General features: G+C 44.7%; 1 protein-coding gene across 6 annotated transcripts in view; it reads left to right on the forward strand.

Annotated features, from left to right (window-relative positions):
* The window catches only part of SAMD4A (sterile alpha motif domain containing 4A), a 226,904-nt gene that overhangs the window by 96,623 nt on the left and 105,994 nt on the right, over window positions 1-24,287 (forward strand). Inside the window, exon 1 of one of the 6 annotated variants that reach the window (XM_070797626.1) lies at window positions 22,044-23,161. The exons of 4 other annotated variants lie outside the window; for them this stretch is intronic. The gene's annotated coding sequence lies outside the window, so the exon portion shown is untranslated. Of the gene's footprint in view, window positions 1-22,043; window positions 23,162-24,287 lie in introns of those variants that run through there. One more of the 6 variants, XM_070797627.1, reaches the window with a different exon arrangement.

The raw sequence follows: 24,287 nt of genomic DNA on the forward strand, positions 1-24,287 counted from the left end.
TTTTTTAGCTACTGCATGTTGTGTAAAATATACATGCTTACTGAGCATGTCAAGATGCTTATACTATGTGATTTACAAGACAGCTGAGCCAGGCTGAGGAGAGAGCAGACACACACCTCCTTTAGTGTTCTCATCCAAGGACACATGCTAATTGAGGAAAATTGTGGGCTGAACCCTTTGCGCCTGCTCTGAAACACATTCGCTTTCTCTCTCCCACCCTCTCTTCCCCTCTTTCTCTCCTGTCTCCCACCTTCTCTTCTTCTTTCTACCTCTCTCTCCTCTCTCCCTTCACAAATGTAGTTTAGGTCAAAGAACTCCAAAAGAAGGAAGGGAGAAAACATTTGGAGTTGAACAACAACATATTTCAAGCCACTTGTTCCAAGAAAAATAAGCTCTTTGACTTACAAAAGTTTGAATATATGTTTATTTATGTGAACTGAACAGAAAGAGAGAAGAAGGAGAATTCCTTTAAATAAAGAACTTTCATTTAATAAGTGTGGCTTACATTAGATGGTTTAGGAATATACCTGTTTCTCAGGAAGTGAGAGCAGGATATAGCCAAACTTATTTGAAATCTCCTAAAATACAGTGTTTCAAGTCATAGTCTACCTTCTTTGGTCTCAAAACGGTGTGGAAAGACCTCCCTCTATTTCTATGCTGTGTCTAGACTCTGTATCAGAGCACAGACAACTGCAGAAAAAACGTGAGGATGCCTGTGGATTCGGACATGGTAACAGAAGTATCGGAGGACCTCAGGAAGAATAATATTTTACAGTGAGATGGTTGTCGTCTTGAACAATAAAAGCCATATGAGTGTGCTCTAGTTTATGCTGGTGTAGAAGGCTTAAAATCATAAAGCAGGTGTGATGATTGGGTTCCTGTTCACCCAGAGAATGTGGCTGGCAAAGATAAGCACACCAGAACATGCACTTCATGGGAAAGCATGAATCCATCCACCTCCAACGAATAAGAGGCTGTCTTTCCTTTCAGTACTCACTCTCAGGGGTTTGATGTTGATAGATTCTGAAGTATCTTATTCTAGAGCATAAACCAGGTGCTCTCAAGGTAATGAACAACTGATAGCTGCCAGGTTAACTAGAAAAGAAATGTTTCTCTCTGCGGTTCTGGACAATAATGCAGTTTCATGGCATTTCACCTGAGTAGACTTTTAAGATGGATGGATTTGTCTTTTGCTGCTCGGGGCCTAGGTCCAAATTTGGAGCAGATGGCAGAAAAGATGGATGGCCCCAGAGATTTCCAGGTAAAATTGGTTGGATTTCCTCAATCCTCATTAATTCCTGCTTGATGATCATCCATCTCCATCTCTCCAACCCTGCATAATGGGCCCTGGTTTCTGAGGATTTTCTGAGTCTAGAATAGCCAAAATGTGCTGACTAAACTCTGAACAGATTGAGAGAACTCCTCACTGATGTTACAGGCTTTTGGGAAAAAAAGGACTGTCTCTACCTGAAATCTTGTTTTCCTTCTTTGAGTCGGGGTAGATTTTATTTCCTTGTAATAAGAAGACAAAACTGAGCAGGATGTGAACGCTAAAGCTCAGGGAGTGAATTTAAGAGGCAAATTGCTTCCACTGTTGTTCAGGTAAACTGTAGCAAAAGAGAGACTTTGGGATTCTTAGATTAAGTCTGGTGAGAGACTCGAAGCCATCCATGACTAAGCAAGACTGACAGTTAAAGGATGCCCCAGGGATGAGATAAGGCTTAAGAAGCAGTGGATGATTGTGAAAAACCCCAGAAGTGTTCTTGGCCACTGAGGTCAAGAGGAGACCCTCAAGATCCATGGAAGGAGGGACTCAGGGGAGGTACTAGGGGCAGCCATGCTTTGTGGGTTTAATTTAAAAACATCTGTGTGAGGTCCTTGATCAATGGCCTGATATTCTCATACATGTTAAGGTAGGCTTATTGACATAATTGTTTTTGTTCATACTGGAAACTCTCCTGCTGACCAATTTATATTATTATTATTTTTTTTTATTGTGGTTGTATTTAGCCCCCATTCAGAGCCAGATGCTTTTGATTTACAAATGGCATATATTGTCAGAGACTGCTAACTAAGCAGACAAAAGATTCCACTTGATAATTTCTGTGTGATTGACAGAGTGAGCATTAGCCCTTTGGTTGCACATGCATAGGTACCCCCCACCCCCCCATGTTGGAGGACTAGAATATACCAGCAAACTAAAAACTAGCAAATCGCAGGTGCTTAAGACCCTGGAAGAAAGTGCCCAGGAGGTGCACACTGAGTTTTAAGAAAAGCTAAACAAGTGTGGCATTTTCAATAGGCCTTTCCTTCACTTGAGCAAAATGACAATATTTTACTAGTCAACCAAGAGGTAAATCAAGATTTAAAGTAACATCTCACCTTTCACGCAAAGCCTAACCTCAGTAGTTATTAAAAATAAATGGGATTTAAACAGATGCATTTTATTTCCAATTTCACGGTCTTGTATTTTACACTGTGGTTTTAGATCTGTTTGTGAAGACTGGGGTAAAAACAGCCTGAGAGACAGCTGGGAGAGGAACAGGCTTTCAAGTCCAAGACAAAGGCCAGGCTCTGGGTTCAGCTGTTACCAGCTCACCAAGTGATCTCAGCCCAATTTTTACACCTTCAACAGTGAAACAATAATGCTTACTACTGTCTTTTTACGGGATGCAATGATATCTGTGATTGGCCCTGTTGATGACTTTGGACTGAGAATTGAGAGTAGAACCCCCGTGTCTTCCTCAGGGACCATGTATGGAGGGTAGGGCTCCAGGGCCAGGAAGGCCATTGGCTTTAATCTTTCCCTAGTCTCCACAGCAACTGTAGTGTCGCTGCCTGGGGGCATTCTGATTGAAGAGTCAAGGAGAGGTGCCCGCCATGTCTCCACATCTCCTGGGTGACCCCCTTTCTTTGTCATCTTCTCCCAGAGCACCGTGCTGACAACTTGGAGGAATTCTCCATGGCCACCCTCTTTCTTGCTACTGTTTGTTTCACCAATAATTGGGACTTACAAGTGAATGGGCTTCGATGGTAGCTCAGACAGTACAGAATCTGCCTGAAATGCAGGAGACCCAGGTTCGATCCCGAGGTCAGGAAATCCTCTGGAGAAAGAAATGGCAACCCACTCCAGTGTTCTTGCCTGGAGAATCCCATGGACAGAGGAGTCTGGCAGGCTACAGTCCATAGGGTCACAAAGAGTCAGACATGCCTAAGCTTTTCCTTTCTAGGTGAATAGTAATTCTCCACTGACAGTTTTTCTCACATCCATCACTTTATTTTCTAGGTAATGTTTACTAAGTTCTTACAGGTGCAGGCACTGTGCTGACACTTCACCGTGTTATCATTTTGTTAACAGGAGAGAGCTGTGGATAAGAGAGGCTAAGAGAGCACCCCGACAACTGCTCCGTGGGCTCCACCTCCCACCCAGGGGCTGCAGACCCCGCCTCCCCATGCGTTCACCCGCCTCCCTTCCCGGTGCAGTTGCCCTCCAACTGTTCTCTCTCCACCCGGCTCCCTCCTTCGGCCATCACCAGATGTACCTCCCCATACTTCAGACAGTATTTCCTCTTCAAAAACTGCCACTTGTCTTCTCACGCAGCAGCCCTCCCAAAGCTGACCTCGTATGTCGTCTCTCCTACTCTTCCCAAACCTGTTCTCAGCTGCAGCCGATGTGTTCCGTTTCCTAGTTCCCAAAGACTCTTGTGCTTCGGCACAGGATCCTTCCTCCACAGGAAGCAGCCTCCCCACATCTCTGTCTCCCATCCTTCAGGGCCGAGCACACATTGGCAGCCTGTGCTGCCTTCTGAGACTGACCCAAAGCACCATTTATCAGCCAGAGTGTTGGCCAGGCTGCTGATCTGTAGCTATGACCTGGATCAGTGTTGTAAGTTAATTACTGTGAAACTCTCCAAACACAGCTCCATACCTTCTTCCTTATAGTCTATTCATTAGGAGACTTAGTCCAGGGACTGTTAGGGAGTACAGCAAAGTGAAAAAGTGAAAGTGTTAGTTGCTCAGTGGTGTCTGACTCTTTGTGACCCCATGAACTGCAGCCCACCAGGCTCCTCTGTCCATGGGATTTCCCAGGCAAGAATACTGGAGTGGGTTGCCGTTTCCTTCTCTAGGGGATTTTCCTGACCCAGGGATCAAACCCAGGTCTCCTGCATTGCAGGCGGCTTCTTTACCGTCTGAGCCACCAGGGAAGCCCATTAAGGAGTATACCTTCCCCCAACGCAGAGTTGGTTAGAGAGGGGAAGGTTACCACTTTCTCCCCGAGGCTCCCTCCACAACCAGTGCTTTCCATGGGTTGGTCCCTTAAAGGAAAAGTCATAGACTCGAAATCACCACAGCTGCAAATGAGTAGTTTGTCTGTCAAGTTTGGCTAAAAACCAGCTGATGAAGATTATTTAATGGAGGCTTTTATCCTGAGAAGCAACTCTTCTATTTAGTCCACCGTTAATGTGGTTGGTTTTTTAACTTGGCCCTCAGTGGCTGTTAGGTTTTCTGCTTGTGACAGCACCACTTTTCTCTTACACACAGAAAAGTCTAACTGAAACGTGCTGTGCGCTTTAGAGCACTTTAGAGGAAGTGGCCTATCACGTAACGGCCATGGAAGCCTGAATTTGTGAGCATTTACAGAACGCTTTGCACCAGGAATCCTGAAGTGAACAGAATACTGTTGCAGATTTGAGGACTCAGAGTAGAATCATGTTTCAGTGTCTGCTGCATTTTGAAGACTTCCCTCTGACCCCGCCCCTGCAGGGTGAAAAGCCTTGCTCTTCCTATACAAAGGAAAATAGTTGTTTACGCCCCAGACCGCTAACATGTTTTTGTGGTGATGTTCTGAACGCATTGAGTGTTTGTTGTGGCCCAACTAAGACAACTTTATAGTTCAATGAAAAGTGATTTATTCCTTCTTCTAAACAAAACATTTAGTTCTCTCTCTGACTCTTTGACTCCAAACAAATCTGCCTGGCCCCATCCTTTGCCCCCTACTCCCATGGACACTCCCTCCCTCTTGTAGATGTCATAGACATTTCTGTGACCATGATCCTGTCTGTTCCTAGTAATTAAGGGCTCTCTGAGTAATGTGAATGTAGGTGACTGTTAATCTGGTTTCTTGCAAGAACTGTGCATGTGGGAGGGTAGCTTTTCACCTAGAAGACTAAACCACAGAGAGTCCAGGAAGTAAGGAAGGAATGGGCCAGGTGACTTGCTTTTCTTTGCTTCTACAGGACTCCATGGAGCCCAGATTGACCCTCAGGGAAGCAGAACTGGGTTCACAACTCTATGCTGTATGTTTTAACAGCTCATGACCTTGGCAGAAAGAGTTAGCTCTTCTGAATCTCAGTTCCCATTTATGAAATAAGGATGATAAGGCCTGGATGCAAGGCTAATGAAAGGATTGCAAATACTGGATAGAAAGTGCCTAGCACAGGCATACGATAATTGATAGTAGTTTGATGTTGTTTTGCTGGTCTTGTCATCATTATCATTACCACTGCTTCTATAAATAGCTGGGTGTATGGGAAGAACAAAGGGGAATTTGACGGCTGATGCCACCCATGCATATAGCACACACATCTAATCTTCAAAACTACCTGCCTTCCCTACCACAGCAGCTAAGATTGCTCCAAAAACAAAGTAAACATAAAAATCCCAGCCACATAGGGATGAAAACAAAGAACGAGGTGTTTCCTCACTCTAGCAGGGGATCCCTTAGCTGAGTGGGTTCCTTCTTCCTTCCTTGTCTGCTTTCTTCTATCTACAAACAAATGTTGACTGACACCCGCAGAGCACGTGCCTGGCTCAGGGCTGAGCGCAGAGGCCAGTGTTGAATCAGATGTGGTTTCAGTCCTCAAGGATCCTACCTGCTACCAGGAAGGGGGAAATGCCCATAAACATCTTGAAAGTTAGGAAGAAAATAGTAGGATCGTAAGAGAGATACCACTAATGCATGCTAAGTCATGTCGGGGCCCAACTCCTTTCGACCCTATGGATGGCAGCCCACCAAGCTCCTCTGTCCATGGGATTTTCCAGGCAAGAATACTGGAGTGGATTGCCATGCCCTCCTCCAGGGGAATTTCCTGACACAGGGATCAAACCCACATCTTCTGTGTCTCCCACATTGGCAGGTGGGTTCCTCACCACAAGCACACCTGGGAAGCCCACTAACGAGCTATGGAATTTAGGAGGAGAGCAGTTTTGGCTGGAGTTGGGGGACACAGGTTTTATGAAAGAGGCTGCCTAGCATAGTCATTCAGAGTGTAGATTCTGTACTTGGACCACCAGGTTTGAACTCTAGCCTTTTGCTGCTTGGTTGTGGTTCCTTGGGCCAGGAGCCAGGTCATGTCTCTGTGCCTCTACTTCCTCATCTTTAAAATGGGGATAATGATAGTACCTACCTCTCGGAGGTGTTGCGAGGATGAAGTAAGACATGCAGTGCTCAGTACTGTGCCTGGCACACAGTGAATGCTCTGTCGGTGTTTGTTAAATAAATTTGCTGAAGGACAGGTATAGATTCACCCTTCAAGTGAAGGTGGGTAATGTTTTTCCACACATGGAGGGTTGCATGAGCCATTGCGGAGTCCACACTGAGACAGAGGGTCGGGGAAGGTGGGAGAGGCGGGGAAGGCAGCTTGGGAAGTGACTTGGGCCAGGCAGGGAAGTCTTGAATGTCAGGCCAGAACTTTGGACTTTACGAAAATGTGAAATGTACTCAGTCTTCTAGAATTGTATGTGTGTAAAGCCAGAATCTGAACCTGAGGAAAGGTCTCCACATCTCAGTTCCAGTGAACATGGCAATGAACCTGATGCCAGCAGGCATGAAATCGAAGCCCGGATTATCAGGGCTCAACACGTAGGCTTGAATTGACACCTCAGCTAAGATGTGCAGCGGAGCCCCAGCAGGAAGCTAAACTTGGGGACAAAGAGATGGGAGGTGCAGAGGCATGGATGGGGGACAGGACATGTCACACATTGCCCCCATCTACTGCTTCCTTTTCAGGTTACAGATTTTTTCTTTCTTTAGGGTTTAGCCAGCTGTTTTGTTGTTGTCTTCATTTGTTCTTTTAAGCCTCAGGATGTATGCAGTCATCTTTGCTCTCTATGCTAGGGTGGCGGGGAGGTAGAGATGATCAAAACCCATCACAGCGGACTTTGTTTTCAGTCATCTTTGTTTTCAGTCAACACAAAGGTGTTACACTTTGTGCGGGGGTTGGAAGCTATCGCAGTCTGCTCACTCCTCTCCGCACTCATAGCTGCATCAGTAGGACTTCAGAAAGGGCTGTGGACAGTCGTAGGGCCCCCGAGAGGATGCCTGTCATCTTGGGATTTGTTTTTAAGTGAAAAATTGGAGGGTTGAAATGCCTTAGGTTTCAACTTCAGCTGTGTAAAGGCTGCATTCAATTTTTAAGAAATCAGCCAAGTCACCAGAGGATAAAACAGTCAGTCCTCGTGTCCTCGGGTTCCCCAACCGCTGATTCCAGTCTGAGGATGCAGAACCGTGCACGGGAGGACCAATTTATTAAGTGTTACAGGGATGTGCAAGCAGTTCCTAAGACTACATGCAAGTCATTTAAAATTATTTTTGGAACAGAGTAGCACACGATACATCTCTATACGTATCAAATCAAGATCGATTACCGTGAAGTCTGTCTGTAACATGGGAACAATCAAATGATGGAGTGCGACTATAAAATCATCTGTGGCTCTGAAACCCGCTATGCATCTTCCCACAGTGACTGAGAGTGGAATAGCACCTACTTAACAGTTGGAAGAGAAATCTTCTGGCTCAGGCTGCGTTCTGCCTGCAGCCCAGGGCCACCTGAGGAGACTGAGAGTGATCTCCAGGGCGCTGCCTGGGGCCCTGGCTCAAAGGTTCCCTTGCAAGCTAGGAAGGTAGACTCAGAGGGCACGTTCTAGAATGACTGGGAGTGTTTGTTGATGTGGGCTTTAAAGGCATTTTTTCTACCCTCCATCAATGGCTCTTTATCAGATCATTGTATTCTGGTCTTAGAAACCACTACTTATCTATCACATCCTTGCACAAGAGTGACATCTGCCCCTCGCTGTCTGACAGCCAAATCACATCAACTTCAGTGGGAGCAACGCATGCCCAGAGGCAGAATTTGAGTCTTTAAAACTTAGGCCTAAATGGCCAGACTAATACATTGTGTCAGAAACGGTGAGGTCCTATAAACATTCAGGTCCCTACCTTGAACCCAAGGTCATCCTTATGTGGTGCTTCAAAGTTAGAAAACAATACAGGCAAGAGACGCTCGCTCAGGATCCATGAAGAGATAATGGCTGTCTTGTTCTTGACCGAGTGTTTTGTGCTGGTGTCAGCAGAGCAGGCTGCCTGTTGCTCTTAGCACTTGAAAGGCTGCCTGTTGCTTTTAGCACTTGAAGTTTGGACTGGTTTCATTTACCCTCTCAGCCCGCTTAGAAGGAACGTTCTGAAAGTCCCCTGAGTCCCCACCTGCTGTCAGGATGCCAAGGTATCCCTGGGGGAAGCTCTACAGTGGGGCCCGGGGCCCCCGGGCGAGGGTGGGTGGCTCTCTGGCCCTTAGGAGGAAGCAGTGGCCCCCCCACCCAGCAGCCCTACTGCTCTGCTCTGCAGGGCCCTTTGGCAGCTGAGTCTAAGAAGAAATAGTATATAACACTTCTCTCCGATCATCATTTTGGCTGAGCCGAAGGTAGATCAGATTTCACCCTTAAATAACTGTCTTCTGTCTGTGTAAACAGTCCCAGCCATTACTCTTCACCTTCAAACCTCAGCCCATGGACCTGGATTGGTTCTTCTTCAGACCTTAACTCTGGGGGCCACTCTTCTCTGCCTTCTGAAGCCTCCATTGCCTCTATCTGAGCATGCAGCCTAATCTCCAAGTCTTACAACACCATGCTTGGAGCACATACAGTCAAGTGGGGGAGGTGTGTGAGAAATCCATTTACTTCTCCCCACTGTGACCTCAATCCATTTTAACATCCCACTTGCATCCAAAAAGAAATACCGAAATATTAAAGCATGACGTTTGCGTTCTTTTCAAGGGGAAGAAGAGGTTATGCAGAGGCAGCCTGTGTTGTGTCCCTGCAGAATATGGGTGAGAACCTGGCAAGGGGTTTGTCTTGTTTAAGAAGCTAATATACTCAGTGGCAGCAAAGCTGCCGCCGAGTCAATCCATTCCACGTTGACGGAGAGAAGGGCAGGAGTTTTGCTGCTCTTCCTGGTTACTTTTTGGATATACATTTTCTAAGAAAGTAAGAATGCAACAGCAGCTTGCTTAAAACTTGACCTCTTCAGCTTGCCCAAGAATTTAGAGAAACAAAAGAGAAGGCAGTGGGTAATTGATTGTGTTCTCCAAAGGCCCATTCTGATACTGAGCAGATCCTGGCTTGGTTTCTACCGTACAGGTGTTTAGTCTCTACCAGCAGGAGGGCACAGATGGAGTCTCCCTTTCTGCAGCAATCTTTAAATGTCAAAACCATGAGAAGGAAACCCACTGACACATTGTCACTGTAACTGTGCAGTGTATCCCTAAGAGTCCATGTAGCTATGCCCCAACCAAATGACATCCAAATCAATGGGACAGGGAGAGATTTTCAAAGAAGGCCCAGAACCCCCTACCATGGAGAGCAGCTTATACACAGGAAGCCACGAGATCTTCCTGAAATGTTTGCTTGAGGCCTAACCTTTAAACATATTCCTTAGCCACGCATTAGATCTGATTAAGCAATAGGGTAAGAACATGAGAATTCATGTTTCAGCGGTGGAGAGCTTTGGAATCTTGAGTTTGTTACCAAATATAAAATTTAGGAACTCAGTGATTTAATCAAAATGCTTGCTTCTGGTAGCAAATCAATCAAGCCATCATATCCAATTAAGTTTGATCAAGTTTAATCTGACAGGGATATTTAGCAGCCATGATTCCCCCAACTCGGTATATGCTCACTGAATTTATAAAGTGAGGCTTGAGTCACCCTGTAATATGAACGAGGTCACCTTAATTAGCCTGTTTTAAGACTGTGGCTATGGGGCCATCAGAGCCCAGGAAACCAGCAAGTAGCCTGTTAGGAAGAAGATCTCATAAGAGAGATTCCTCCCTTGCATGGTTTAGAAAATTCAGTCCTTCAGTGAGTGTCTTGCTCAGGCACAAACCTTAACCTAAATATAGAGGGCTAAAAAAGAATCCTTCCATGGTAGGGCTCCCTTAAATTAGCTCAGCTAATCTATTCATCTGTGTGTACTGACTCGTGCCTCAGCATTGGAGGCCAAATCCAAAAAAAGAAAAAGCAAGCCTGTGGCTCAATCCTAGGAAAGATGCAGAGCAATTGAGTCTAATCCTGGACAAAGGAGCCCCTGAATACCACAGCAGGTCCTTGTTAGAAAAGAGATCCACTGACTCCTCATCATCACCCTTGTTCATTAACTGCACATTTTGGCTTTTCAAGCGCTCTTGGCATAGTCACAATTCTCTGTTTCTTGTGATTCTTCTCAGTTTCCAAACCATCTTACGGTCCAGGTTCAAAACTTAAGATCAGAAGTTCTGGAAAGATGTTAGTCACAGATGCTTTTTGTACTTTCAATATTTCTGCCTTGCTGGGCTTCCCAAAGTATACTCAAAGAAAATTTTTCTTAATAGCCAGGATAACAATGTTCTAGGTCTTTATCTCTTATACCTAGGAAGCTATTTTTAAGAAAGAAGATGGCTAAAGAGATCTGAACTCCAATTTCCTTACCTAGAATGGCAAGAGGGAGCATGCCAAGATGCAGAAGAAGTCCCCATGGTCTAGAGCCTTGCGTTCTGCATTTTGCTTCCCACTGAGCCAGGAGTCTGCGTGTACCTGCTGAAGGACTGCACGTGTCCTGCTGGAATTCTGGCCATTTTGTTACCTGACTTGTTCCATTTCTCTCTGAAAGTCAGCTAGTGGAAGACACTTGAAGAAGAAAGTCAAGACAAGAGAAGGTGTTTGGAAGAGGTCAAAAGGTGTGTGTGAAAGGGGCCGTGGAATTGTTCCTGAGAAGCTCTCACTGGTCATAGTGGCTTTTACCACACTGTAGTGTTTGGGTAGCCATTGGGGTCGTGGTGTTAGAATTTTGATAATTGGATGGATCTATGCTTTCGGCAGTCTTCGGAGAAATACATTTTATGCATGTTTCTATTTAAAGAGAACAAACCAATAACCGAAAAAAATGCCATTCCTGTTACCCTCCCTCCCCCACGCACATAGTATTCTGATGTGGTTTATTCCTGAACCTGACTCATTCAGCTCTTCTCCTGGAAGTTGTCAGTATGTATGCCTAGTTAATGGAGAAAATCAGTGCGATGCCCAGGCACCACGCCATGACTCATTCCTGGCATTTCAGGAGCTTTGTGATGGAAATCATTGTTCCAAGCTACAGTTCTTACCAAGTGGATGTGTGAGTATTAATGGAACAAAGCAAGGTCTCTGCTACTCCTGCGTTACTCTCTTGCCACAGATTCAGTGTCTGCTTATGAAGTGGAGGTTCCTCTTCATAACCCACGCATGGTTGAATACCACAATATTGTTTTAATTAGTCTTTTAAAGCACAGTCAAATATTTGGCTTTGGTGAAAGGAGGAAATTCTCTCATATGTTGGAACTGTTTGGTTGAAAGGACATTTTTGTCTACTGAATTCATCTCCTGGGGTTTACACTAGTTTCTGAATTCTTTTTGTAATGACTTGCAGCCAAATCTCATTCATTCATTATTCTCTCTATCCCTTTGACTCTGTTTACCTATCTATCTGTAATAGGTGTGTGTGCATGCAGCACATATGTGTGTATATATATATATATATTTATACATATTTATTTACATATATATATATAGCTTACAGTCTACTGGGAGAGCATGTATAATTGAAATCCTGGATAATCCCAATCTTTTATTTTATGTTCTGCTTGACTCAAACTTTTCCCTCAGATTTTTCGAGTGCCATTGCCCTTTCTTTGTACTATGTAACATGTAGAAGTAGTTACAAATACAGGAGAGAGGCAGCAGAAAGAAGTGGGGGAAACAAGGAAGAGAGATACTCAAATGCTTATTTTTTTACCGACTCGGATTTGAATTTTGTGTCTGACAGCTAGTAGGACATTGTGGAAACTCACAGATAAGCCAGTGTCCCATCATTCTGGGAGACAGGGACTGAAGGTCAAATATCTAAAGGTGGCATTTGGTGATTCTTATGTGTCTATAGTCCATTGGACCAGGAATCTTTGGGAGCTGCCAATTGGAAAGCAGATATTTAGAAGATGTTTTCAGCCACAGAAGAGAATGAGCAATATACCTTATAATTCAGCCATTTTATGCTAATCTTGTCTCCTCTAACAATAATAGCTCCCTGCTACATGCTCTTAAAACACAAGTGCTAATATTATGAGAAATGAATTACATGAGAAACAATTTCATCTTTTCTAGGAGTGCTAAAAATAAAAATGTGCAACCAAGAACATTTCAACTTTCTTCCCTTTCCAGACAATGCAGGGTCCTAGGCAAAGACTGGATTGCAGAGGATGCCTTGAGGTCTGAGCATGAGTTAAGCTTGTAGGAGTGAAGAACTTTAGACAAGGCCGTTCAAAGTGAATGCCTTATTATTACACTTTGTGCTGAGTCTATAGATGCACAAATCATGTTTGCCATGTCATTCTTTTTTTTTTGTCTTAAAAAAATTTTTTTTAAATATTTATTTGTATTTATTTGGGTGCACTGGGTCTTAGTTGCAACATGTGGACTCTTCTGTCTTTCTTATGGTACTCAAGATGTTGAGTTGTGGCAGGATTTCTAGTTGTGGCCTGTGGGATCTAGTTCCCTGACCAGGGGTCAAATTTTCAAAAGTGGCTGAGGATGGAAGAGTATTGATGTTATGAGGAAACTGAGGCACAAGAGATTACATTCCTGGACTTAGAACCTAGGACTGTGTCCCTGAGGTCCTGTCTGCAGCTGTAAACAACTCTGAACTAAACCATTCCGTGTCACAGGTTTCCACACGGTTACGCTTCCATCTGCTTCCCCTTCCCAGATCCACCTACCTCTCGAAAAGTGTGAAGGGAAATACGTCTTTCTGTTTGACAGCCTTTAGGATTTGATGAGAGGATCTGGTCTGGGACCTGCGGTAATGGAGACCAGGTGTGACCTGGAAGATATGGAGGCAGAGGTGATGGGACCCGTGTGTGTGTCCAGAGAAGTTGCAGTGTGTGTGTTCAGAGTCTCGCTGGCCCCACGTTCCCTGTGTGTGTATTGTTCCACGGCCCTTCACCATCATTCATTCCCGTGCTGCTTGGTGGGAAATCTCACCAGCATGTCTGACATCATTGTGTATTTCTTTATACAGAAATCTTTTCTTAGGCTTCATGGAGCTGTAGAATAAGAACTATGTAAGTGAAAAAGTAACAGTCTTAAAACAACTGCCAGATTTTCTGTCTGAAAAAAAGTTACTTCTCAGAAAATAAAACTTAATAAGACAATGCAAGGCAAATTGGGCCTTGATAACTACCACTCTCCTTTAAATGCATCTGCCGTGGGTGCATCTTGCCAAGGCAGGACAATTTTCAGGTCTGTGGCTGAGAGACTTGGATTGTATTTGTCTTTGGACTGTGAGCAGAGGTGAGGTTTAGGGTTGTAATGTGAGTGTTGAGGCCTTTTTAGTGTATGATTACTTTTTGATAGGGTTATTTTAAGGGCTCAGACAGCAAAGAATCTGCCTGCAATGCAGGAGACCCAGGTTCGATCCCTGGATTGGAAAGATCCCTTGGAGAAAGGCATGGAAACCCACTCTAGTATTCTTGCTGGGAGAATTATATGGCCAGAGGAGCCTGGTGAGCTATATAGTCCATGGGGTCACAAAGAGTTGGACATAACTGAATGACTAACACACTAACTAAATTAAGTTACTTAAATTTAGCCACATTTACTAAATATCCTTTTCTGGAAAATTGAAAAGTGACTTAGTTGAAACAAGATCCAGAAATTTCTGTTCCAACACATTTTTCAGTTCATCATGTTGAAGTTTTAAGAAATTTCAAAGTAGCCAGCATTGTGTGTGTGTGTGTGTGAAGTCATTTTAGTCGTGTCTGATTCTTTGTGACCCCATGGACTGTAGCCCGCTGGGCTCTTCTGTCTATAGGATTCTTGAAGAAAGGATACTGGAGTGGGTTGCCATGCCATCCTTCAGGGGATCTTCCCGACCCAGAGATTGAACCTGCAGCTCCTATCGCTTCTGCATTGGCAGGAGGGTTCGTTACCACTAGCAACATCTGGGAAGCCCACCCAGCATCCCTGAAACCTAATATAGCACTTTATATTTTTACTTTTTTTTTTTCTTACTTCAAAAACTTGTTGCCATGTAGAGTAAAAGAAATCTCATGCTCTTAGTGGCTAATATTCCATCGTATATATGTACCACATCTTCTTTATACATTTCTCCATGGATATCTAGGTTGCTTCCTTATCTTGGCTATTGTAAATAGTGCTGCAATGAACATCGAGGGGTGTGTATCCTTTCAGACCATGTTTTTCTCAGGAGGTTGCAGGATCATATGGTAGCTCTATTTTTAGTTTTTTTAGGGAGCTTCCATACTGTTCTCCAAATTTACATTTCCACTAACTGTGTAGGAGAGTACCCTTCTCTCCACACCCTCTTATTTACAAAACAGACTTACAGACTGAGAGAATGAACTTATAGTTACTTAGGGGGAAGGATGGAGGGGAGGTATAGTTAGGGAATTTGAGATTGACCTGTACATGGTGTTGCTGCTGCTGCTGCTAAGTCGCTTCAGTTGTGTCCGACTCTGTGTGACCCCATAGACGGCAGCCCACTAGGCTCCTCTGTCCCTGGGCTATATTTAAAATAGATAACCAACAAGAATCTACTGTATAGCACAGGGAACTGTGTTCAGTATCATGTAACAACCTACATGGGCTAAGAATTTGAAAAAAATAGACACGTGTATATGCATAACTGAATCACTTTGCTGAAGACCTGAAACCGACACAACATTGTTAATCAACTATGCTCCAATATAAAATAAATAATTAAAAAAAGAAACCTCAGGCTTTTAATCTCAGTGGACGCTGCCAGCAAGGATTGTTATTGTTAGATAATCATAATGGTATGTTCTGGAGGCTCTTCTCCCCTTACTGACACACCCAACTCACTCACACCCTGCCAGCAGAGCCAGAAAAGAGACTAAAGCAGCGTCTTATTTGCTTTTATAATCCGACTCTTCGATTGCGTTGGAGACATGCTGGGAGATATACTATTAAATTTCTAATGTCCATCCAGGACATGTAGATGTGTCCGTAAGAAGAACTAAGAAAACAGTGAATGGGTCAGGCCTAGCAGACCTACATCCAGTGAGCCCGAGCGGAGGCTCACGGTGAGAGGGCAGAGGACCGCGGTGCTGGGCTGGGCGGCCGGGTCTAGGGTGCTCAGGGGGCCTGGGTGAGGTGGGTCATTTCACCTCCACCAGCCTCGACTTCCTCACCACCTGCCCAGTCACACTTGTTTTGAGAATCAGATGTGATAATGTTCAGAAAGAGATTTTGCAAACTTTTTTAAAAAGTCCTCAACAGATGTTAGATAGTAATAACCAGAGGTTGAGTAGGTTATTGTGTGTGTGTACTGATCATTATGTGTGGGGGACACTGCTGACTCTGGAAAAGTTTTTAGGCACTTTTTGATGAGGCTCCAAGTGAAAAATCTTTGGGGAGACCAGTTCAGCAGTTTTCTTACGTTTAAACAAAGTAGGAAGTAGAAATCTCCCCAAAGACAAGTAGTAGAAGTAAGCTGTGACAGGTCATAGATACTGGAAAGATTTATGCTTGATGCAATACCCCACTTTAAGAAGAAATGCGGAAATAAAAATTTAAAAATAAGAATAAAGGATAATAAAATAAAGAAGAAATGCAGAGCTCCTGAAGAAAGCTACTACGGCGTACAGCGTTTGGTCATATGACTGACCCTCCTGGGAGTGCAGGGATAAATACTGTGAACACATCTGAAGTGGGCATTCCATTAAAGGTCTGTGTGTGGTTCAGGAATCCTTAGGTGAAGAAGGAGCCCTGTTCTCAGCCCATAATACAGGCTTTCTAATGTTTGAGGTCATAGGGTGTCTGCTGCATGCATGGAAGAGTCTTGAGGTATGAGTTTATAGGGGGAGATGTCTGTAAGGTATCCTTATTCCCAGGACTCAGGGAGCAACAGAAATACTTGAGGCTTGTTCCCTGTCGGTCTCCTATTTCTAATGTTTCATCACATTTGCTCTCCTCTGTGACCACTCCATCTCCCCAGGCCATATCTGTACAGGACAGAATCATAGAAAATATTGGGCTGGCCAAAAAGTTCGTTCGAGTTTGTCCATAAGAGGGTACAGAAAAACCCAAACAAACTTTTTGGCCAACCCAGCAGAATAAGATGGTTTCCTGTGGGCTGTTGAGCACTGGTACCAATGGTAACCAGGGAACACACACCGTATGTGGACCCCTAAGGCTCAACAAGAGCCCCTCCCAGCACACATCCCCCCCAAAGACTCAGCTTGAAAATCTCTCTGATATTTCCCAACTCCCAGTGACCCTGTTGATTAATGTTTACTGGCCATCACTTGTATTTTAAGCATTTAGTTTTGTCCCCAAAAGTCTTGAAGACAGTTTCTCAGCACATGGTCAATAAGCCATTATGCCCGGCTCCAGATCAGTACTCTGACTGTGGCTGCATTCTTCAAAAGATAAATAGAAAAGATAATGTGATGGAGAATACACATGTGCCAAATTAAAGCATAAAAGGAAATAAACTAAGAGCAAATTCCTACTCTACTAACAGGACAGCCCAGTCCTATTTTTCAGGCATTCAGTGACTTCTGTTTAAGCAATGCTGCCTCATACATTGGAGAAGGCAATGGCACCCCATTCCAGTACTCTTGCCTGCAAAATCCCATGGACGGAGGAGCCTGGTAGTCTGCAGTCCATGGGTTCGCTAGGAGTCGGACACGACTGAGCGACTTCACTTTCACTTTCCACTTTCATGCATTGGAGAAAGAAATGGCAACCCACTCCAGTGTTCTTGCCTGGAGAATCCCAGGGACGGGGGAGCCTGGTGGGCTGCCATCTCTGGGGTTGCATAGAGTCGGACAGAAGTGAAGCGACTTAGCAGCAGCAGCAGCAGCCTCATACATAGGCCCGGCCCGTTGGAAAGGAAGGAAATGAATGAACAAGGGAAAGCGTTTTCAGCATTGCTGGCTACCCGGATTGCCAAGCCTGTGTTCCCGGCACCCAGTATATTGTTTTCTTCTGTGGTCAGCCACCAGGCAGTGCTGTTAGAGGTGGGCTTTGCCTGGGGCAGCTGTGTACCCAAGTGATCACACTGTGCTTGGTTCTGCAGGGACAGAAGTGTATGCTGATGCTCTGGCCTTTATGGGCTCAGACTCCAGAACACTGAGAGAGAGACATCATCTCTTGGAGCCACAGTTATATCCTTCCTGGGGTACCCCCTGATGGGAATGGAACAGCAGGTAGATGGCATCTGATTCTAGGATACTATAGGTTTGCCCTAAAACCTAGGCACCAGTGGCTGTCATGCAGAACAAAGTCCATGCTAGGACCATGCCAGAGTCAGGGAAACCCCCATTTCTGTCTAGGAAGACCCCAGTGGGTAGTGGTGATGCCTGAGCCCAACACAGTCACATATAAACTTTCCCAGATTCTCTACTGAAAGGACTCGTTCTGTGAGAGGTTGACGAGTGCCGACGGGAGGCTGAGCATGAGATGGGGAATCCAGAATAACCTCTCCTCTATCAGCTTCATAAACTTCTGTGATTGTTCCACTGAGAATCGCTTCTCAGCTTGATTTATTCCTACATCAGAGGCTGCCGCACATGCAACTCCTCCTCTTCCCAGCAAAGCTCCAAAAACAGTCCTCTGTCTGCACAGTTTTAATCAGAAACTTTAGATGCCTTCCTGCAGACTGCCTGTTCGTGAAGCGGGAAACACAGGAGTCTTTTTGAAAGGATTGTTTTAAGTGATCGTTTGAGCCCCAGAGAAATAACCTTTTTATTCTTTAACGCAAAAGGTTTTCTCCAGCCACCTAATTTGGAGTCTAAATTGTTCCACACGGGAGAACGGGAGACACGTCTCCAGGTATACCCAGATGTGCACAGCTCTGAATAAGAGGGGATAGAGGAGATCTTCTCTATGGAAGCCCCAAGGCCACTAGACTCACAGAGAGGGGATTTTTCAAATCCTGTCATTTGAAACTCCAGACAAATGATTGGCATAGAAAAGAGAGTTTTCCAAAGTCAACCTATCATTGGCTCTGATTTTAATAGAAGATCAGGAGTCAAGAAGAGTTAGAAGTTAGAGATTTTAAAGTCAGACCTGGTTTTAATTTCTATGTGGTTATTCTAAGCAGTCAGAGGAGCTCCCTTCCCCTCAATAACCCGTCCCAGGCATAAAACTGCTCACCCGGTACAAAAGACAAATTGACTTTTTTTAAAGGTGCCACCTTAAGGGTCATTAATTTCGTAAATTAACTGACATTCCTAGAAAAGCTCCATGGCTTGTGCCAGTAAATATTTACCCAGCTAGTGACATTTCAAATGGCACCCCAAAATCCCTGGTCCACTTCCAAAGGGTGAGCAGTTTACTTTCAGGAAATGGATTACTCACTTGTGGAATCAGACCAACACCCAGGCTGCTTGGTTTCAACATACTTTAAAATCCAAAAGGGAACTTTCCTGCTTCAAACTTTCAAACCTTTTCCAGATGGTCCGAGAGGGGCTGGTCTAGCCGGGGTGCCTGAGCCCCACGATGCTGGCCACAGGCTGCTGGTGGGTTCTGGTGGGAGCTGATGAGAGGCATCCCTGAGTGCCTGGAGAGAGATGCCTCCCATGCCTGCCCCATATCCATTTGCTGAACACCCACAAGAAATGAGGCAAATATGTGGAAAGGCCAGAGTGTGCTCAGCTGAGATGCTGCCCCCCACCCCCACCCAGCCCTCCGCCAATTGCCTCTGCTGGTTTCACTTCTCAGCTGCAGCTGCCCACAGCTGTCTGGGAAATGGATCTGAGCTGGGGAAGCAGCCGCAGGGGGGTGGGGGCGGAATAGGGCATGTTTTTTGAACCTGGACCTTTCTGCCCTGGCAGCCAAAACAGGCAGTCAGTAGGCCCCTCCTGTGCACCTTTGCAGTGGGGATTAAACTGGGTGCTTCTGAGGGAGACCTGGGGAAACAGCAAGTGGCCTCAGAGAAGGGGAGCCAGGAGGCCGTGGGGTCTAGAAATCATATTATCTCAAGATTATTAGAAGGAACTGGGGGTTTTAAGGCTGAAAAAGAAAATGTAGGGGGTGGCTATCTTGTGAAAGGGGATGGCTATCTTTTGAAAGGGGAAGTTGATTTAATTTTTCCCGTATTTTTCCATAATAAAATAGACATGCCATTTTAAAAGTTTTTGTGTGTGCAGTTCGATTGCATTAATTATATTTACAGTGTTGTACTACCATCACCACTCTTCATTTCCAGAACCTTTTCATCATCCCAACAGAAACTCTACACTTAAAAAAAAATTTTTTTATTGTAGTCGATTTACAGTGTTGTGTTAGTTTTAGGTGTTCAGCACAGTGAATCGGTTACACATATGCATATGTCCACTCTTTTCTTTAAAGATTCTTTTCCCATGAAGGCCATTACAGAGTACTGAGCAGAGTTCCCTGTGCTGTACAGCAGGTTCTTATTAGTTCTCTGTTTTATATATAGTAATGTGTGTATGTCAATCCCAATCTCCCAGTTTATCCCTCCTCCACTATCCCAGTGGTGACCATAAGTTTGTTTTTTACATTTGTGACTCTACTTCTGTTTTGTAAATAAGTTCATTTGTATGCTCTTTTATTCCACATATAAGCGATATCATATATTTGTCTTTCTATGTCTGATTTACTTCACTTAGTATAACAATCTCTAGGTCCATCTAACAATCTGTAATGCCAAAAAAAATGGCATTACTTTGTTCTTTTTTATAGCTAAGTGATATTCCATCATGTATATATACCACTTTAAACAATAGCACCTCCCCTCCCCTGAATCCCTGGGAACCACTATTCTGCTTTCTGTCTATGATTTTTGCCTTTTCTAGGTACCTCATGTAAGTGAATCATAGAATATTTGTCTTTTATGTGGGGCTTCTTTCATTCAGCATAATGTTTTCAAGGTTCATTCATGTTGTAGCACGTGTCAGAATTTTCTTCCTTCTAGAATCTGAATGATATCCCATTATATGTATGACCCACGTTTTGTTTATCCATTCTCTATTCTCTGTCAATGGATTTGGGGGTTCCTTTTGGTTATGATGAAAAATGCTTCTATGAACGTGAATGTACGAGTATCTATAGATTTATTCTTTGTAGTTTCAGAAGAACTGACCTTTGTTGAAGGAAAAGAAGTTGCAGAGAGGTGGACTAGGGTTTCAGTAATTCTAACTCTCTTTGATGGCAAAAGTGGGGTCCCCGTGCTAGGGAGTTGCTCAGACCAGGTGACCATCAGGGAGGAACAAAGGTGGAAGCCCCACAATTAGTAAAGGAAGGACTAGAGAATCTCTGACAGCCCTTCCATCTTCAGAATTCTGTGATTCTCAGGCAGATGGAGTGTGCCTTCTAAGGGAAGCATATGGAGAAAAAGAAAGTGGTGTCCGACCACCTCTGCCCTGGAGAAAGAGGGGAAGTGGAATGGTAAATTATCTGTCAATCGGGGGAGGTGACGTGCTGAACTGTCTCTGGCTGAACTTGAGATCAGAGGATGCTGATGCTGCGAAGCTTCAACCAAGGCTCTGTTTAGTCTTAGGGAGAGCTCCCCGGAGTGACTAAGAAAGCTAGCTCCCTTGCGTCCAGGGGTGGGTGTGGGAGTGGGGGCCAGGGTTCTCAGCACAATTCCCCTGATGTCTTCCCAGAAAGGAGGGCTGCCCCTGAGAGACCGGAGCCCCATCTCCCTGTAGGCTCTGCTTGTCCAGGTCAGAGGTGAGGGCAGGTGGGGAAAGCTGAACCGGGGAGTGTCCAGCAGTCAATGTCAGCTGAGATGGGGATGCCCTGGGATCCAACACAATTAGCTCCATTCCGTTACAGTGGGGGGTTTTCTTATCATTAATTGGGGAGGCCTAGCCAGAGAATTCCAGTATTCCAGGGTGAGTTTAATTGTGGGTGATTTCATTCTGCCCTTTTTATGTCGAAGCCAGGGGCTTGCGTCATATAACAGTGAATTCAGGGAGATTTTTATTTGCATGTGAATCATCGCTTTTCCAGCTGAATGTCACTTACTTGGAATTTTCATCTGATTTTGTTTTTGTTTTTGTCTCTTGGTGTTTTTCCATCAGGCTCTTTGGCTAACCAGAAAAAAAAAAAATAGAGGAAGGGCTCAATCTGACTGGAGCAGGGTTTGAGTTGGCAACTCCAAAAGGAGAGTATTATGAATGTGAAAAAGAGAAAACGGATGCTTTATTTTGCTTTAAGGGAGGGACCGAGGCCAAGTCAAATTGAGAGCTCTAATTTGGGAATGGTGTTATTACAGGTCATTGGGAGTTGGTTGCGCTCTAAATTGGGAGGCCGGTCACATGAGGCAGCAGCAGAGGTGGATCACATGGGGGACACTGGGGTTCGTGTACAATGAAGTTTTATTTTATTTACTACACGGTTGAAATGCACTTCTGTCGTGTTGAGAGACCAAGTTACCTTATTGGCTGGTGAGAGCTCCCTGTCTTAGCCCATCAGTTGTTTTATACATGAGCTGGTTCTGCCCATATGTGTACTTTCTGAGGCTTTATTTAGGCACTGGAATCTGTTCAGTGAGTAGTGGAGCAAGCCATGTGCTGAAGGTTATATATCTGTTATTCACCTTCACATGCAGATCTTATTCTAAGGATCTTGCTTCCTTTTCTTCCAAAGACTACCCATTTTAGATCTCAAGGTCAAGACATTCTGATAACTTTAAAATACATATATATATATGTGTGTACATGTACATATCTGTGTATTTATTTATAGATTATCTTTCATTGTCTCAGTTCTGTTACTGTTAGCTTGAAAAATGAAAACAAAAAAGTTGTGTCTTGCCTCTCCATGGTCTGTTAGGAACAACGTATTCTTCCTAACCCCAAACTGCAGACTCTTGACATTCTTGGCATCTTGGGATTGTTCTTGATGACCAAGAACAATCGTGTGTGGTAAGCTGCTGATTTTTCTTGGAGAATCGAGTCAGCTTTCTTGATATATAAAGGCCTGAGTAGTTAGCTGTGTTTGAAATAAAAACAAACAAAAAAAAGCAGCCCAAGAAGAATATCAGGAATTCAGTATCCTGTGCAAACAGGCTGTGCTCATGGTCCTAAATGAGGTGTGTTACTAAGGCTCTGACACAGAGTCGGCTGGTGCTTCGGAGGCATGCAGACTGGCGATGCTTGTGATCGGGGTTAGGAATAGAAGGTGTGTGGAAACTTTCTATAAAAGGCAGCCGGGTTCCCTGGACTGGTGTGGACAGGCGGTCAGGAAGCTTTGGCAATGTTCATGGTCATACCAGAGTGTGGCTGCCTGACCTTGATGAGTTTCTCTGTGCCTCGGTTTCCCTGAAGCACCATACTGATTTGGGGATGGGAGGATAAGGACTTCTGGAGATGTAGAAGATGTGCGATGTAGTCGGGTAGAGGGAGGAAGTGTGGTGTCATGTGGTGTCATGGGAGCTCAAATCAGGACCGTGTGCTCCCAGACATGGCTGGGCAGCTAGTCTCTTCAGGCATGTCCACTGTGGGTAATGCCTCTGACATCACAATACCCAGCTGGACACTCAATAATGCTGATCTGTGCCCAGTGGACACCAGAGGAGGGAAGAAAAGGAGGAGGATCAAGTGTAGAGGGAGGAGATGGAGCAATCCCTTATGTGATCATTCCAGCAACTCACAGCTTTTTCACCTAACATCTGCTTCAACTGTAATGTGTTCAGCTCCATATAACCTATACAGCGTCTGTGCCCTCCCCCCAAACTCAACAAAATATTATGGTCCTCTAATCAAGTGAATTTCGCTCCTGTTGCTGTATCTGTCCCGTGATTCATCGTCAGACCTGTGAGTTGATACTTCTTCACCAAACGGCTCTCCAGAGCAACTGTTTAGAGGTAATGCCCTGGTTTTGCAGTCCAGGCTCCTCTGGCTCTCCTGCAGAACCCTCTTCACCCTCCTCCTTGAGCCACCCATAACTCTGGGAAGCTAGCTGTGGGAGTGGTTTGTGGGCATGTGACTCTATGGGAACGATGCTTTATGACAGGAATTTTCACCTTCTTTGTCTTCACAAGCCATCCCAGGCCTGCTCAGTCTTTGTTTCTTGTTTTGAAAACACTCTTAAAACCCATGTGGGCCAAATCCTGACCCATCTGTGTAGCCTTAGAAGGTGCTCTCACTCCTTTTACCTGGCTAGGTGACTGAATGGAAAACTTAAGAAATCAGCCCTGTCCCGGAAATATTATGGCGTTTTGCTGGCGTATTTGTTAGTTAATTGTTTAATCCAGCAATTTCCTCTTAAAAATAGGTTCCTGCTGCCCTTCGAATCAATCTCTCTCAGCCTGTCTCCTGGTAAGAAATTGGTTTTCCCACCCAGTTTCACACCATCCTTATGCTGTGATCATCCCAAGCGCTGGAAATTGGAGGTGCCTTCATCATGAAGGCCATGATTTTCCCTTAGCTTTTTTGACCAGTGGGTCTCAATACATAAGCCTGGATCTGAATCACCTGAAGAGGTTTTCAATGACACAGTTTCTGATTCCAGTAGATTTAGGGAGGGGCCCTGAATTTGCATTTCTAACAAGTTCCGAGGTGTGCAGCTCCCTACATTTGGAGAACCTCCCTTTCTTCCCTTCCCTGTCCTGTAAGGGAGGGTCCCAGGGAGCCACATCCTCATTCCTCAGATAATAGGGACTGTTGCTAACAATTCTCGAGCATTCACGATGGGCCAGGCGGTGGTCTCCGTGCTTTACACAGATTAAATAATTCACACAGCGCTACAGTCCAATGGCGCATCCCATCTTCCGGATGAGGCCCTGACATGTACCCATGTGCCCAAGGTCACACAGCTAACTAAAGGGAAGGTTGAGATCCAGACCCAGACAATACAGCTGGAATCTGCTCGCAGTCACTCAGCTTTATCTTCTTTCTTTTCCTTTCCCTCAAGTTACTTAGAGTTCTTGGAAGTGAATACCTCAGAAAGGAGCCCCAGGACAACTGAGCCTATCTTAGGTACTTATAACC

This window comes from Bos indicus, chromosome 10 (genome assembly GCF_029378745.1).
Source record: "Bos indicus isolate NIAB-ARS_2022 breed Sahiwal x Tharparkar chromosome 10, NIAB-ARS_B.indTharparkar_mat_pri_1.0, whole genome shotgun sequence".
In the NCBI taxonomy this organism is placed as follows: Eukaryota; Metazoa; Chordata; class Mammalia; order Artiodactyla; family Bovidae; genus Bos; species Bos indicus.